Raw genomic sequence first — 5,545 nt, forward strand, 5'->3', positions numbered from 1 at the left:
CCCTTTCTGTATCTGTGTATTAATCACAATCACTTATTAATACAAATGGAAGCTCGACAGAACAGATGTTCCTCATTGAAATACAACAGTATGTTTAATATATTAGCCATGCATTGTTCATTTTTTCATTGCTTTCGTGATTTATTTAGCTGCGGATGAAGAATCCCTCGATGCACAGTGACTTTTATTTCAAACAGCGATATGCGTCAGATGAAAAATGGGACTCTTTCATCATGTATAAATTGAAAATTACATTATTTTTAATATCAAACGCTCTCCTCTGCTTGATGCAGACTGTTGACTGTAAAAAGTGAGTTATTTACTACTTCACAGGGAACAGCAGCTGTTGCCAGCTTACATTTCCGTCAGCTACAGCAGCTTCTATTGCACAGCGACACCATTTCAAGGAATACAAAGTGTCAGGTCCACAGAAACGGCTCAAACTGCTCCCGCTACATTCTTTGCCTTTTTAAAGCAAGCTTTCAAAAATGTGTCAAGAGACGCATTTCCGCCAGAGCTTCACTTTAGATATATGCACAATTTTGAAAATATTGAGTCGTTTACTTTTTTTGTGCGGAAACCCGAATGCCGTTATCTCTTCACTTGGAAGCTTTTCATTGGAAAGGCGCTAATGCAGCCTGGGAGGTAAAACAAAGAGGTTTGGTAAGATTATTAAGATGCAGGCCTGTCTTTTCATAAACTCTTGTTCTACATCTGCATTTTGTCTTCTCTACAATTGCTTGTGTTTCGTTGTACCACTGTACCCATTCTGTCACAAACACAGCTGGAGACGAAGCCCGTCTAAACATTGTTTAGAGTTCTAGGTGAGGCCCCGATTAATTTATTCCGGTAAATTACTCTGACCTCACTAATTGACCCGACCGAAGTTACTGAGTCTATGTAAGTTTACTGCTTGGCTCAGATCCACCAAACGTCAGCAAGATCTCACCTCTATTAACTCCCCGAAGAACCAGGTTCAATTAACTGCTGTTTCTATTCAGACAACTCTTTTAATCTGTTTAAGCGATCCCGAAGGATTTTGGTATCAGTAAATGGGGTGTGTTCCTACCTAAACATGTGTGTGTGGCAGGGTGCAATCTTACCTTTGAAGCAGGAGAGGAGAGCACAGATGTCCTTTAAGTTGTCCCAGTCCAAAAGGTGGGATCAGTTTATTTGAAGAAAAATAGGTCCAAACTAATACAGGGTTTTTTCCTTCTCTCTTTACAACATTTTAATCATACTAAACAACACAAAAAAATGATGCTGTGATCATGTTCAAATATGAAACTTTAATTCACAGTCTTACATTTATTACCAATATGTTTACCTTCAACTGCCCAATTTAGTTGTGACATTTAAAATCTCCCGATAGAATTTAGAGGCATTTCCTCATAAAAAGACCGGTGATAATAAAAAGCCCATTCAAAATCCCACAGTGATTCGGAGGGAGTTCCTCACGTAGGTGGGTATCACTAAAACCTCAAAATCCCACAGTGATTCGGAGGGAGTTCCTCACGTAGGTGGGTATCACTAAACCATTCAAAATCCCACAGTGATTCGGAGGGAGTTCCTCACGTAGGTGGGTATCACTAAACCATTCAAAATCCCACAGTGATTCGGAGGGAGTTCCTCACGTAGGTGGGTATCACTAAACCATTCAAAATCCCACAGTGATTCGGAGGGAGTTCCTCACGTAGGTGGGTATCACTAAACCATTCAAAATCCCACAGTGATTCGGAGGGAGTTCCTCACGTAGGTGGGTATCGCTAAACTCTCAAAATCATCTTCCATAAAATCATTCCATTCAGCATTCAAAGCAATTCCCTCATTCAAAGCAATTCACTCAGCATTCCAACCAAGTTTGAGAGAACCTTACCGAGAGCTATTAACCCAGCTCTGAAGGACAGAGCTTACCGGGATAGAGTATACCAGGGGTTTCCCCCTCTCTCCCCGACGAAAACCAAAAAAGCCAGTCTTTTTATGCTCAAAAAACCGGATAGAAAACCCACAAACACCTCCTCTATACCCAAACCAACATATTCTATTGGCTCTGGCATAAGACACACCTTCCCAAGTTTGTGTAAAACAAAACATGACTAGACATATTCTATGACTATGACATAACCACCTTTTTGAGGCCTCAATGTGTTTCTGCTTAAGTCTGGAGCCCCCCTCCCTGCTGTGAGAGGAGAGGAAAGAACCTGCCTACTCTCTTATCAGAGAGCAGGGCATAAATCATAGGCCTTACACTCAACTTAACAAACCACTTTGTTTTGTTTATGCTGTAAATATAGAAAAACCTAAAATATGAAGCATTTTCATTGTGGGTTATACAAGAATATAATTGATTATATTTGATTATACCTAACTTTCGTTTTAAGTATTCAACATACTATGAGGCTCTCAACACCCTCTTTTTAAAACGCAAAGTTATCAAACAGCAACAACTAAAATTGTAAGCATACATACATATTCAAAAACCATCAAGAAGCATTCTCATTATGGGTTATACAAGAATATAATTGATTTTATTACATGGCTTAGTTGAATACTCGATTCTGATTGGTCAATTCAGAACACGTGACACGTTGTTAATACCGAACAGACAGACCGCTGTCAAGGACTTATTGACCGTTGTTAAGGACGCTCACATCTTCAGAAAGAAGTCCGGTCGATTTAACTGTATACAGTTGGGCCGAAAAGCAAACTGCATGCAGTTTGCTTTTCGAACTGGGATAAGAAAAACAGCGGAGAAGTAACGGGGCACAAACCCTCCTTTTTACGCAGCGGTCCAGACATAGACATCAAACGGCGACACATATTCACTTGCCAGTTACTTTGTCATTAGGGCAGGGATATCTAGATACTTTCCAAGGTTTGACATCATGAATTGTGCTACTTTTAAAGCAAGGAGCGATGTTTTCAAATCTGTAATCAAAAAGCTCCTCAAAAACGCAAGCAGTTCCTACCGTTGGCTTTTCAAACTGACAAGAGACGCTCTCACTGTTTTTCAAATGTAACAGTTTGAAAAGCAAGCAAACTGTCTGATTGTCTTTAGTTTTCCGCTGGCGTGTGATAGCAACATGGAGGATTTTAACATTCATTTTAATATATTTGGAGAGCACAGTAATTTGGAGTAATGGTTAGTGGCTGATGAGTCCCCAGTGAAGAAAAGAAAAAGACAAGAGGGACAAGAAAACAGCGGAGAAGTAACGGGCAGAAACCCTCCTTTTTACGCAGCGGTCCAGACATAGACATCAAATGGCAAAACATACAGTGTGCAGTTACTTTGGCATTAGGGCAGGGATATCGAGATACTTTCCAAGGTTTGACATAATGAATTGTGCTACTTTTAAAGCAAGCAGCGATGTTTTCAAATCTGTAATCAGAAAGCTCCTCAAAAACGCTATCGAAGCAGTTCCTGCCGTTGCTACGTTAGTTCAAACAGTAACATCGGACTATTTTTCTTCGCGGATGCATGTCAATTTAAATCAATACATAAAACTATTTTTTAAATCAATAAAATCATTTTCTAAATCCATAAAAGCATTTCAATTAATATTGGGAGTCATAACGTTACTTTGTTGAGAATGTGGCCATGTAATAAGCGGGATAATGTGCAGCGACTTGGTCATTATGGGGAAAAGAACACCTTCATGCCGATCTAGATCCCTCCGCTTCGCGTCGGGCTCCTGATCAGCCTGTCGGTGTTCTTTTCCCCATAATGACCGCGTCGCAGCACATTATCCCTTACATATTTGATTATAACTAACTTTCGTTTTAAGTATTCAACATACTATGAGGCTCTCAACACCTTCTTTTTAAAACGCAAAGTTATCAAACAGCAACAACTAAAATTGTAAGCATACATACATATTCAAAAACCATCAAGAAGCATTCTCATTATGGGTTATACAAGAATATAATTGATTATATTTGATTATAATTATCTGTCGTTTTAAGTATTTACTTCATACTATGAAGCTCTCAACACCCTCTTTTGAAAACGCAAAGTTATAAAACAGCAACAGATAAAATTGTAAAAACACATACATATTACATCCGTAAAACTTCAAGCATCAATATCATGAAAAGTTCTTCAGCATGTGTAATCAGGACGACCTTTTGATGAACCTGGTGTGGAGAACGCCGAAAACATAGTACCTCACTGTAATGTTCTCGTCATCACAGGTCAGGCACCCGAGTAAAAAGAGTCATGATGATCATAGATTTGTGCGCACCCCCACTCGGCCTGACACTTGCAGGAGCGGGGGGTTCCAGTGTAGACTCCTAAATCCATGTTGCTATCTGATGTAAATCCTTGACCCTGACCATGGAGGGGTTGAGGTTCCTCCCTGGATGACACCTCCAAACGAAAGCCAGATAACTCGGCCGACAGTTGTTATGGATTTTTTAGACCTCGTCAATAATCGCTCATGACTTTGTGACAAGGTCAATGAGGCCCCACACAATGATAGCACAAACGAGGAACCAGAGGCATATGAAACAGCTTAGCTGGCACTCGCTCGTGGCATCCTGTGTGTGCAGTGTGAGTGTGGTGCTGGTGGTGACTTGGCACGTCACTTGTTGTCGTCTGTTTCTACCGTCTCTCCTGGCCTGTGACTACGCAGTGGCTGACGTGGACCCACGTAGTGAAGTGGACCAGTGGCAGGGGTAGGTAGGGCTGCTGCTACCTGGCGTCTGATATCTGACCATGCAGTTATCAGGTAGTCGTCCCTTTTTGGGAAATCCACTGCGATCGGAGTGGCTCAGCGGGTAGAGATGCAGCCTGTCCCTCAGAGCTGGAAGAAACATCATCCTCCACTGGCAGGGGTACAGGTGACTCAGCCGCTGGCTCCATGCTGCACAGGTTTCCTGGGTCCAGGACTTGGCTTCACTTGAGGCACTGTGACTGAAGTTGTCCCGCTAGGGAGGTTCAAATCCTCTTGGTAGATAGCTGAGGTATTAATCTCAACATTATAGCTAAGATCAAGTTTAAATCATTTCTCTGATTCATAAAAAGTTGTTTTCAGTTTAAAAACTTCCCCAAAGGTTTTCTCAAGCACTGGGCCATAACTTACTCTTATCAGTTTAACGACCTGACAGCCCTGCACCTCCATGCTGTGTGAAAACCAGCAAAAAAGAAGGAGGAAGATGTGCTCAAAAAAAATCTAATTTAAATGAATACTGTTGTAGGGTGTAGGCATATAACGATTAAAATAACTGAAAAGAAAACTAATAGTGTAAAATTAAAAAACAATGAGAAAAATAATACAAAGGTTATTTCCCATTTCCTCTTTGATACTGAGGTATTCTCCATTCAAGCTCCAATGATCCATATGCTAATAGACAGAGTTTCCTCTTGCCATCTTTCTTTGCATAATTCACTAAAGATTCTAACAGTTCTACTGCTAAATCCTTTGCATTTGAGCTATTACTTGTTACTCAGACTTAAATTCCCTCTTTTGCTCTATAAAATATCCCTTGGCACCGAATTTACCAAGACAAATTCTAAATTCTTGCGGGAAGATCCCACAAAAAGCCA

Source organism: Pseudochaenichthys georgianus, unplaced genomic scaffold (assembly GCF_902827115.2).
Source record: "Pseudochaenichthys georgianus unplaced genomic scaffold, fPseGeo1.2 scaffold_1206_arrow_ctg1, whole genome shotgun sequence".
In the NCBI taxonomy this organism is placed as follows: Eukaryota; Metazoa; Chordata; class Actinopteri; order Perciformes; family Channichthyidae; genus Pseudochaenichthys; species Pseudochaenichthys georgianus.